The sequence below is a fragment of the Tachypleus tridentatus genome, chromosome 13, assembly GCF_004210375.1.
Source record: "Tachypleus tridentatus isolate NWPU-2018 chromosome 13, ASM421037v1, whole genome shotgun sequence".
Classification (NCBI taxonomy): Eukaryota; Metazoa; Arthropoda; class Merostomata; order Xiphosura; family Limulidae; genus Tachypleus; species Tachypleus tridentatus.
The window spans coordinates 181,390,054-181,402,900 of record NC_134837.1 but is presented as its reverse complement, the minus strand read 5'-3'; the positions used below and the strand labels follow the sequence as shown (position 1 = coordinate 181,402,900).

The 12,847-nt window shown below is 36.1% G+C and overlaps 1 long non-coding RNA gene and 1 pseudogene across 3 annotated transcripts in view; one reads left to right on the top strand and one right to left on the bottom strand.

Annotated features, from left to right (window-relative positions):
• The window catches only part of LOC143236393 (uncharacterized), a 153,558-nt pseudogene that overhangs the window by 95,768 nt on the left and 44,943 nt on the right, over positions 1–12,847 (top strand). The gene's annotated exons all lie outside the window — the stretch shown is intronic.
• Positions 2,181–9,172, bottom strand: LOC143238082 (uncharacterized). 2 transcript variants are annotated; one of them, XR_013020401.1, is made up of 3 exons: positions 8,764–9,172; positions 6,262–6,425; positions 2,181–2,804 (listed from the first exon to the last, which is right to left on the bottom strand). It is a non-coding gene; the product is annotated as an uncharacterized LOC143238082 (long non-coding RNA). The 2 variants fall into 2 exon arrangements; XR_013020400.1 differs by lacking the exon at positions 8,764–9,172 and adding an exon at positions 7,940–8,418.

The following is a 12,847-nucleotide window of genomic DNA, read 5'->3' as shown; positions in this document are numbered from 1 at the left end:
GATCGTTGTTGCTTTGGAAAAGGATTTACATTTAAAGAAAATCATACACATATTTATATATTACATGTATGTATATAAACTCTATACAAGTTGCTGTGATTTTTACATGTATTTCGGATAGTTTCGAGTAATTAAATGTGTATGATTTTCTTTAAATGTAAATCCTTTTCCATGTGGTGTAGATTGTAACAAGATGACGTAGCATAAATATCAAACATTGTTCAGAATATACATAAACTTCAAATAGATGTGTTTATTAAACCTCAAAATGAATCACGAGGTTCTTTAAAAAGTGATACGTCTCTGACACCCAGTTTGTCACACACAAATTATTTATAGGTTTGGTTATTGAATTTCTCGCAAAGCTACATGAGGACTATCTGCGATAGCCGTCCCTAATTTAGCAGTGTAAAACTAGAGGGAAAGCAGCTAGTCATCACCACCCACCGCCAACTCTTTTACTAAAGAATAGTGGAATTGACCGTCACATTATACCGTCCCCACGGCTGAAAGGGGAAGCATGTTTGCTGTGACTTGGATTCGAACCCGCGACCCTCAGATTACGAGTCGAGTGCCTTAACCATCTGGTGGCCATTCAGAGTCTTTATTTATAGACAAATTTGTAACTTTCCATTTTGGTTTGATTAAAAAGCAAGTATTTTGTCACATGTTAAACAATTAAGACTGCAGTTGTAATAATAAACACTTCCTTGAAAGTTTGAGAGCCACCAGCTTAATTCCCCGAAAGCTGGCTGGGGAATGGACACCTGCTTTAACTACTTGTACCACTTTACAGTAGTATTGTCTATCAGTTAGTCAGTAGATACGTTGGAATTTTTATTTTCGTGATGCAAGTAAAACGTGCGTATGCCATGAATCACGAGAAGAATTATGCAATCTGTAAGTTACATACAACACAGCATGTTGTATGAACTTCGAAAGCAAGAAATAACAACATTTGTTATTCCTAATTTTGCTTTTATTTACTCTTGAAACAGACACTTTCAGAGACCCTGCGGAAGTACATCTAGATATAAAGATCGTCACTGTTGAATGAAATGTTTAAGAAAACTGGAATCAGTTCTCGTGACTTGTAATCCTCCTATAGTTGAAGTGGTCCGTAAGAGGGGCTGAACGGATCGGTATTTCGTTTCTTTATTTTGTCTTGCGAATCAAGAGTTATGGTTGAGATATAAATAAAGTCAATGATAAAAGCCATATCCGATATTCGTGAGTGTATTTGTCTTTTTATAGACACAAAGCAGATGTTATCGGCAAGTTAATGGATTTTCAGTTTGCCCTCTCCGGTTGTTCCCATAAAGACCATCTAATTTACTCAGCTGTTATTTTTACCTTTAAGGCATAGAAGGAATAAAACTTTTGGTGCTTACGTCACAAGCTAATTAGGCAACGTGCAAACGATAATCTGTCGTGGTTTCAGGGCTGAATAAATGGTTTCATTTCCCATTTAAAATGTTCCAGCAACTTTGAGGGAATGCGTAATATTTTCCCTCAAGTAATAAAAATGTGGGCAGAGCACAGATAGCCCATTGTGAGGATTTGTGCTTAATAACAAAAATGAATTAGATAATTATTTTTTTATTACAAATATTTTGCTGTCGTTAAAATAGCGTGGAATTTTTTGTTCGACGTTATATCAGGGACCGTAAAATATTTATTAAATCAATTTTTCTAAAGAGCTACATACGTGTGTAAGAGAGAATCTGGAATATCCTGTATTCTCCTCTTAAGTCCACAAGTTGTTGTACGAACAATAATGGAAACATCCTTGTGTAAATAAACACATATACAAACAGACCATCATTTTTGTTTAATGTTCAAGTTAGGAGGCCTGGCATGGCGAGGTGGTTACGGTGCTCGACTCGTAACGTGAGGGTCGCTGGTTCGACTCCGTCACATCAAACATGCTCGCTCTCTTAGCTCTGGGGGCGTTATAAAGTTACGGTCAATCCCACTATTCGTTGGTAAAAGAATAGCCCAAGAGTTGGCGGTAGGTGGTGATGACTAGCTGCCTTCCCTCTAGTATTACATTGCTAAATTAGAGATGGCTAGCGCAGATAGCCCTGGTGTAGCTTTGCGTGAAAGTCAAAAACAAACAATTCATGCCGGGGGACTTTGTTAGGGTTTTGATACTCGTTGCTGACATGACTGTGGCTTCTTTAAGAATAATATTGATATAATATTTTAAGTTTACCAATTGTCTTATAAAAAGAAGACTTTCCGAAACTATCTGGGTTATGTCGTGTCTTTTTATTGTTATCTGAGTGTATAAGTTACATTATTGTAATAGTGTGTGTTATTTAATATTGAGACATGGCTAAACTTTTGCTTTTCTGTACCAAATTACGGGTCCTTGTTCAGCGGTGGAGTATCCTAACCGATTGTGACCTCTTCACTAGAGTTCGTTTTGTAGACTAATTATAACTTAGAGCGTGACTTCTTCACTAGGGTTCGTTACATAGATCGAACCATAACTCGGAGTATTATTCCTGAAACGTTCAAACACATCTAACAGTCTAAGAATTTCTTCGTTGTGTTAAGATATTGTCTTTGTTTTAAGGTTCGAACAGAAAAAAAGCAGATATTTCGACTCTTTGTAACTTGTATTGTTTTCTCAGCATACAGTTGTTGATATGAATCCTCGAGAAATCAGTGCGTGCTGTAACATACTTGAAGTAGTACAGTCTGTAGTTGTTGGTAGAAAGCCGCAAGAAAGTGGAGCGTGTTGTGACGCACGTGAGGTGATATTCTGCCTGTCTTAACCAGCTAATGGTTCTTTAACACTGTAAATATAATACCATTATGAGCATTACTTGAAAGCAAACAGATCAATATATTAACACTATTCGTTGTAAATAAATTCCGTATGCAATGGATATACAGTAAGCATACCAACTTGAGATAAGCTCGCAAAGAACCGCTTAAGGGTGATCCCAGAATAGTATAATGGTTTAGAACAAATAAACAACAGGGAGCAGTTAATATGATCTATAACCCTAGTGGTATACGTTGTTCTCCTTCATGTTTCTCCGTGTAATTATAGTTTCAGCTAATTCAGATTAATTAAGGCTACTGAACGAAACATACAAGATATAATGATAATAGAGTTGCAGAGTTAGAGAGCTACAGAGAGAGTGAAAACTCGCGTGATTAAAACAAAACTTTGGTAAAGAAAAATGGGTGCGTAAAACATTAATTTGGAATCTGAAGACAGCAAAAACACAATGAAAAGTATTAGATCGGCCGTTCTGTTTGCATTTTTCATATACTATACTCTCAGCACTAGAGAGTTTCCACTGCCGTATATAACAGTGTATTTAATGTGATCAAAAATAAGTGTTGGAAATAATACCCGATAAACTGAACGTAATATATATACAAAATACGGTTGATTAGCGACGTAATAGATAATTTGTGACGTAACTATAATAGCGAAATATTTAGCTAATGAAGATTAATTCTGGAGATATATACGTGATTTCTTTTATATTAATAACATTTTGTAATGAATTCGAGTTTGTTTCTTAAATTAAGAGTAATCATGTTTTTTTGTTTTTAGAAATACAACACCTTATCTCTTGAATATACTGGAGTCTTTGTAAAAATTCATGTAAAATTCTGGCCAGGTGGTTAAGGCATTCGACTCGTAATTTGAGGGTCGTGGGTTCGAATTCCCATCACGCCAAACATGCTCGTTCTTTCAGCCGTGGGGGCGTTATAATGTGACTGTTATTCCCACTATTATTTGGTAAAAGAAGTAGCCGACGAGTTGGCAGTGGGTAGTGATGACTAGTTGCCTTCCGTCTAGTCTTGCACTGCTAAATTAGGGATGGCTAGCGCAGATATCCCTCGTGTAGCTTTGCGCGAAATTCAAAACAAACCAAACCAATCCCTTTGGTCTTCCACTGCTGAATTAGAGACGGCTAACGCAGATAGACCTCGTGTAGCTTTGCGCGAAATTCAAAATAAACCAATCCCTTTGGTCTTCTACTGCTAAATTAGGGACGGCTAGCGCAAATAGCCCTCGTGTAGCTTTCCGCGAAATTAAAAAAAGAAAAAAAGAACTGTAACAAAGGTATTTTTTATTTTTCGAACTTAACACGTGTATCTACGTAAATAATGTCCCCTGCTGGTACAGCTGTAAGTCTACGGATTTACAACGCTAAAATCAGGGGTTAGATTCCTCTCGGTGGACTCAGCATATAGCCCAATGTGGCTTTGCTATAAACAGACACACATACGTGAATTAAACACTTATCTCAATGGACAAGGTAATACAAAACAGCCAAAAAATGGCCCAGCTAAAGCTTTATGATAAAAATGTACATCCTTTAAAGTTGACTTCATTCGCTATAGAAATATAGTTTTTCCACTGGCTCATTACATTCATGACAAACTGACGCGACATCTGTCCACAGAAGCATCACTTTCACCTCTAACATTTCTTCTGTAAAGTAAAGAACGAGCTAGAAACGTAGTCTGCACGACATTTGTCCATTGTTTGATAACCATGCAAGTGATTTGCTTAGTGTCTGTATCGTATGGTGGCGCATTTAGAGACAGGCAGATTAGCATGACGCCTGAATGTGGTGTCGAACTGACCTACTGAAATATAAACGAGTACAACGAAAAGATGTAGAGGTTGGGGAAAAACTTTGTGATCACTCCAGGATAGGCTTTCAGACTCAAAATTTTTTTTTGAGTTTTAAAAGATTTTTAAGGCTAAATTTCTGTCACAATTGTTTTTGTTTGTTTTCGATGCACATGCATGAAACAAAAGATGGATATTAATACCTTCAAACGAATTTGGAAGAATAGAAGAATATGAAGAACTTTAATTTCTGTAATACTGAAGCTGTTGCATCCTGTGTGTTTACTTCCATAATTTGTAATTGCGGTAAAACACACCCATAGGAAAGTAAGAGGGTGATGAATTGACACCCAATGCTTTCCTTCTCAGATAAGTGTTTTCATGAATTGTCCTTCAGTTATATTTATGTGATCGCTGTGTATATCCCTCGGGTAGCTTAACGATAAATTTTAGGGCGTATAACGCTAAAATACAGTGGTTATATCTCTTCAGTGAGCGAAGCACATGTAGCCAACTATGTACTTTTGTGTTTAACAGTAAACAAATCTTGTTTATAAACATTAACCTTAGAGTCCAGAAATGCGATAGCTTTTCTTGTATTTTTATAAACTATTTCATTCAAAAACACGTTTTAGGAAAAAAAAAAAAAAGTAGTATAATTGCGTAGTTTTCACCTGAAGCCAGGCCCGGGAGAAAGGGCAGGCAACATAGGGCGCATGATTCTTGGGTGCACTAAATACTGGGAAGCTCCAGTATGAGTAGGGCGCAGCCTTAATTTCTGTCAAGGGCACTGTATAAGTTGAGGATTTAATGTTCTGTCAAGGGCACTAGTTAATTTGATGATTTATATATGTATGTAATATTCAATAATTAAGAAAACGAAATTTCTTTTTTATTTCTAATTTTGTCATTTATTGCCTTATGTTGTTCAAAGAAGGCTGGTACACAAATGGATAATTGAGCCAAACTTTAACGAATAATTGGGCAGTGACAAAGAAGAAGCGTGCATCCTACCTACACCAGGTTGTTCCACTGTTTCTTAAATTTCGTACAAAGTTAATCGAAGGCTATCTGCGCTACCTGTCGTTAATTTTTGAAACTATAGGTCAAAGGGAAGTCAGTACCACCCTTCGCCAACTTTTTTAGCCTTGATTTTTACTAACTAATAGTGGGATTAATAAGTAACATTATAACGCCCTCTCAACTGAAAGGCCAATCACTTTGCGCGGCGGGTTTCGATCTCGTGACCCGTAAATTGCGAGTCAAGCGTCCTAATTTACCAGGTCACGTCAGACAGGCCACAGTATTTTGGTCGTAATTGTCAGTCACTAGTTGAAGAGTCTAGTCCTACACGGAACGAAAATTTTTTGTGTGTGTGAAAACGAATTTTGTGTATGGAGAAAATATCTTCAAATACTTAACACTTAAGTTAAACTGAATAAGATAACTTCACTCAGTAAGATAACTTCTGGCTTTTGCACCCATAAATTACTCATTACTTACATAATTAGTTTATGTTGTACAAAAAGTAGTTAATATAATTTTAAAATCAGAGTTGGAAACGTGGAAAAGCAGCTATGTATTTGCACGCGCCATTTTACTTTTGGTTCTAAGATTAAAAAAAAAAATTAATTAACACATTTATTTACCTTCGATGACGGAGGTTTTCACCTCCATATATACGTGTGTTTGTCAACGTTTCTCCAAAACGACTGAACGAACTTGGATGAAAGTCGTTATACATTTCAGTCTATGTCCAAACTTAGAAGTGGTTATTTTTGAAGGGTCTACAATCACGGTCACAGCGAAGCCACTAAAATGATAATTAAAAAAAATCCTATCTGTTAGTACGGTCGTAAAACTCACATATAAGATTAAACGATTGATTTGTATTCACTTCACACCGTTGATACCGGTTCACAAATCTCACCAGAAGATAGTTACAAAATTAAGTAACTGATTTTAGTCACCCAAGTGGTAATAATGCTTACTGAAATCAGCTCACTGTTTGATCTTAGCCTGAAGACTTAAAGGTGTGGATTATCTGTCTCTAATCCATTTTTATTAACACTTTTTTATCTTTTTACAATGTCCTTGATTTTGTAATAAATTTGATTGTACTTACGTTTTGGGGATTCATAATATTCAAGAGTGTTAATAGATGGAGTTTCAAAACCTTATAGGCGTGTTTTATTAAAGTTTCTGTGAGTTAAACTAAATATAGTTGCATATTTTAAACAGCCAATCGATGTTAACAAAAGAAACATTGGATTTGCTCTTAGTTCAGTATAGTTAATGTGTAAACACAGACGTGAAACTAATGAGAGGAAAAAACTTTCATTGTTATTTGAAGTTCCAGTTGAATAGCAATATCGCAAAAAATCAGACGGGTATTTCACCTGTCTTTTATTTCCCTCCTTTACTATATTGTACGTTTTAAACTCCGTGTAAAAATATAACATATATAATATAAAAACATATTTAAAAATTTTTCCTCATTATTTACATAATTCTCCATCATCGAATGTTTTTGTTTTGCACGTGCTTTTGAGTAATAACGAATATAATATAGCGTGAGTCGCTAGAAGTTTACCATGTTGTTTCCTACGTGTTTAGGCTTGTAGATTCGAGCGATGAAATATTACATTGAATACTTTTGGACAACTAATTACGAATGTCGTTAAAGGGCAAGCAGCCCTGTGTTGTGTATAATTCGGATAAAGTGAAGAGCTGTATGAGGATTAATGAACAGTTCCTTTCAGTATTCAGTATATAAAATACAAGTTGTTTTATCTGGAATCATTTCGAACGTTTCATGTGCCAAAAACCACATGTTTTTGCTGTCGTTATTTTCGTGAAATGGATTTTTTTTTTTTCCTTTGGCAATTTTGCAAGCAGTGGGGTTACACAGATCCTGTAAAAACAAGCCTCACCCACTCCAGTGGCATGTGACATGTCTGTGGATTTAAACGCTAGAAACCAGGTTTTGATACCCATGGTGGGCAGAACACATATAGCCCCCTCGTGTAACTTTGTGCTTAACTTCAAACAGTCGAAAAACAACCACAGAAAAGTTGCAATGCTAGCTTTATTTAGTTATTTGTACAATTTTCGCTAGCTTGTACAAATATATTCAAACTAGTGATATGTATGTTTAAATAAAATACTTTTTGCCCTTCGTATTGTACTAAAAAACTAGAGCAACATGAATATGCTGTCGTCATGGTAATCGATGCATGTAAGCTAAATAACGCTTAGTTGTACATAACCGTCTCCGTATTTAAACCGATAGATTAAAGTAAGACAACTGCATTTAACAACATTTACCTCCAGCTCTTTTTTGGTTAAAAAGATAGGAGTTGATCACCATTCTTAGAGCGTATCCACAGTCCAAAAGTACAGAGCGTGTTTTTTTTTTTCGGCAACAGTCACGAACCATGAATCCATTGATTCTCAGTCTCGGCATCGCTGACACTAGAACATGGACGCCCCCGAAATTGTGTTTCAAAATGTATTCTTCAGTGATTTAGTTCACAGTGCTAGAATTCAAGATTCGATTCATTGCAGTGGGCACAACGCAAATAATCTATTATGTAGTCCCGAGTGTGTTGAAACTCCTTTCAGGACCGCGTCAGTCTGCCGTGATACTCCATAGATGTTGCAATGTACAAACTTCAATTGACGCAGTAGAATTTTATTAGCAGTTGTAGCAAGACTTTCAAGGACACCATATTTATAAGATGAAGTAACGTTTTACTGAGAATGAAAGACACCATGCTGATCTTCATTTTTAAAACATTTTTGTACCCTAGAGATGTTTCTGAGTGGTTATTAATTTATAGGTATAAAAGCCAAAAATACACTGGTTTTAAATAGTAACAACGCATTTAAAACGAAAATCGAATTACAGAACAATATACCATAAAAGAAATTCTGAATAATATAAAAAGTGATTAACTCCAGTAAATATGTGCATATCCCAAAAGAAACAAATTTAAAGGTTTTTTTTAGAAATGCCTTTCATGTTCGTATAAAATGTATTTTATATAAATATTGCCAGAAACCGTTTGTTTTCGCTGAATTTTCATAATTACAGGATTGAGGAAATCAAATACAGTTATACACGTTTTATAAATATTACATGTACATACCTGTTTACAGGCGAGCTTAGCTGATACTCAGTGATATCTTTACTGACGAAACCGTGGTAGTGGAAAAATATATATATATTTAAGAAACGTAAACTTGTACTTATTTTCTCCAATTCTGTTGGCCCGGCATGGTCAGGTGGTTAAGGAACTCGACTCGTAATCCCCGTCACACCAAACATGTTCTTCGCCCTTTCAGCCGTGGGGGCGTTATAATGTTACGATCAATCCCACTATTCGTTGGTAAAAGAGTATCCCAAGAGTTGGCGGTGTATGGTGATGACTAGCTGCATTACCTCTCGTCTTACACTGCTAAATTAGGGACGCCTATTATAGATAGCCCTCGTGTAGCTTTGCGCGAAATTCAAAACAAACCAAACTAATTCTGTAAACGTATTTTCACATTATACAATGTTTGCCGATGGAGGAAGTTGAAAACTGGCTAAACGTGTTAAAGATACATACCTTCAAATACTTTAGAACAAGATGTTTGTATGTGATATTTAACGAAATTTGTTCGGTACTCGTCCCAATCCGAGGGTCGCTTGTTCGAGTTCCCATAATCGAACATGCTTACCATTTCAGCCGCGAGGGCGTTATAATTCTACTGTCAGTACCATTATTCGTTGGTAAAAGAGTTGCTCAAGAGTTGGCCTCTAATCTATCACTGGAAATTTAGGAATGTCGAGCACAGATAGTCCTCGTTGCGCGAAATTCAAAATAAACCAAACCAATCGCTGCCGGTTAGTGTGATTGTAACTGTAAGAAATAATTTATGGGTTTCTTACGAACATTTATTTAATGAAAACGTTTTACATACGTACACACAGACGCGTGTGTGTGTTCTATGAAAGTGTTTTCTCAATAATATTGTTAGGGCCAGACGTATTTTGGAATATAACGTCCTATAGTTGAAAGCCTGCGATTTTATTAAACTGCGAAGAATATCAGTTATCTTAACCTGCACGTGTTACGTGATATCCATTCTTCGATGAAAATATGTAATATTGGTGTTAGGACTACGGTAATACAAATTATTAGCTAGTTAGTTGAAAATCCGTAATGGGATTGCTAACATATGGTGGTGAAAATATTGGGCTTTTTTATTATAAATGCTAATCTGATTACTATTAATACTGTGAACAAAATATTTCGTTTCTTTTTATTATGTATATTATCAATATTGTTGAAAACGTACAGTAGAAGTGTTAAGTATTCAGTTTACCAATAAGTATCAATTACCCCACTCTACACATTTTCTTTTTAAGCCTATATATCTTTCATGAAATTGATAAAAATGCAATACCGAAGGAACCTGTAGCTGCTATTAATACAGTATTAAATGTGTTAATTACCTTCTGGGACGTGTTAAAATGTGGGTCTTGATTAGGCTTAAATCGTAGTTTGTTTTTGAATTTCGCACAAAGCTACTCGAGGGCTATCTGTGCTAGCCGTCCCTAATTTAGCAGTGTAAGACTAGAGGGAAGGCAGCTAGTCATCACCACCCACCGCCAACTCTTGGGCTACTCTTTTACCAACGAATAGTGGGATTAACCGTACATTATAACGCCCCCACGGCTGAAAGGGCGAGCATGTTTGGCGCGACCGGGATGCGAACCCGCGACCCTCAGATTACGAGTCGCACGCCTTAACACGCTTGGCCATGCCGGGCCGTTTGTTTTAGTAATACAGTGTGCATTTGAAAAAGGCCTCAGTTCGTGAACGTTTTGAAAATTTTAAACCAATTTAAGAAATATTGTGCATGAAAGTTTCAAGCGCATAGCTACACGATAGGCTACCGTCGAGTGGAATCGAACCTCGGATTTAAGTGTTATAAATTCTTAAGCTTACAGATGAGCCAACAGTATGGGACGTATATGAAATAATAATAAAAACAAATCCAATACGGGTGCATTACCAAAAGAAAATAGCAAAGTATAAACACCCCCGTGCAATTAAAAAATTAGGTGATAATTTAATGCAAAGTAAACCGGCTTGTTATTTTAGCGTGATTTTTATATGACCGAGTCATATTAATAAAGGTGTATTATAATGTAGAACGTTAATGCTGTCGACCCACAGAAGTAATGAACAGTTTAAGAAACTGATAAAAATCTCTTATCGAGAAAGTTTAGCTAGTTGAATTAACTATATCCGTTGCACTGTAGTGTATTTGATTGACAGTATCCGTTCTGAAATAGACTAGGTTCTCTCGGCCATGTAAAGGTTTATTTAGATGTTGGATGTTTACATCCTGTTGTGAGAAATAACAGGACGTTATTAGTTGGTTAACGTGTTTCAAGTGGTAGCACTTGTTTCATTTCGGTTCACTTCATTGTATTCTGTAAGGATTAGCTTTGAACGTCTTTCCAGAATTAGTTTACGGATATGTTTTTTCCATTACGATACTGTCTCGTTGATATGTTAATAAACACAGAATTATTTACCAAAGAACCATTTTCGTACATGAATGTTAAATATATTTACATATCTATCCGTTTAAAATATCGCTATTTAGTTGTAGATTAATCTGTTGAGGTTTATTTAACCGCTGTTCAGGCAGGAATAGAACCTTGGTGATAACATATTTAATCGCTGTTCAGGCTGGATTAGAACCTTGGTGATAATATATTTAATCGCTGTTCAGGCTGGATTAGAACCTTGGTGATAACATATTTAATCGCTGTTCAGGCTGGATTAGAACCTTGGTGATAACATATTTAATCGCTGTTCAGGCTGGATTAGAACCTTGGTGATAACATATTTAATCGCTGTTCAGGCTGGATTAGAACCTTGGTGATAATATATTTAATCGCTGTTCAGGCTGGATTAGAACCTTGCTGATAACATATTTAATCGCTGTTCAGGCTGGATTAGAACCTTGGTGATAACATATTTAATCGCTGTTCAGGCTGGATTAGAACCTTGGTGATAACACTAACATCATTGTAATTTTTTCTAGTAACTCGCTGTCCTTGCTCGATGTTTTTCGAAACGATCAGTGTCGTTCCCCACTAAAATTAGGTACACAACAGATAGCCAGTTGTGTATTTACTATATAACAAATCACACATGCGATCAATAATGGTACAATACGAAGTCTACGGGTTTACAACGCTAAAATCCGAAGCTCGATTCCCCGTTTTGCACACAGTATTTTGCTCAATATGGCTTAGCTCTTAACACAAACGAATTTTTAACTGTCTTCTTTTGAGGCATTTGTAGAACTTTTTTATTAGTTGTTTTTAAGGTTTCAAAGTGATAGAATAGGAATTAATAACGGTAAGACTAAAATAATTAACTGGCAGTTAATGACAATTCGGTTTTAAGTATTTTAATTGAGACTTGCAGCGAAATATTAGCAAGTTTTTGTGTTTTCTTGTTTATGTTCTTTTCGTTGTCCTTTTTACAAATACGTATTTCAACCACTGTTCTCCTGTATGTCGTACCTACGTTTGAAATAATAGACTCGTCCGTTTATTCTGTGTTGCCATGCCGATCTCGATGCGCATGGTGTGTTTTGTGACTGTGCTCGCGACCTCGTGAATTGGAAAGTGAGTCTTCCTCATCTTGCGTGTGTATATAATACCAGAGATTTAGCACATACCCAGACAAACCTTGTGACGGTATCCGACTGATCATCCTGTTCGTACGGGAATAACCTTCGCTGCATCACGGACACAGTGTAGGGTTGACCGTACCAACAGCGAAGAAAGCTAAAATTCTACTTGTAAGTTTAATATATATCTTACAGTTTTATGTAGTATGTAGGTGTGAAACGATATTCATAGACCTGTTGTAGCAGACTATAAGGTGAAACAATATTAGAGATGTGTGTTGTAAAACCTATAAAACTAGTCATTGACTAGTTGTAGTGGACTGTAAGGTTAAACAACAGTAGAACATATGTTATACAATGGACTGTCACAGTCCATTTGTAACACAAGACCATATGGTTGTTGCTTCAGAGTGCAGAACGTTATATAGTGTATACCAGTGGTTCCCAACCAGGGGTGCAAGATAGAGTTCAAGGGGGTGCGAGATAACATATTTTTTGGCCACTTTCACCTTTTTTTCTTAAATAAAT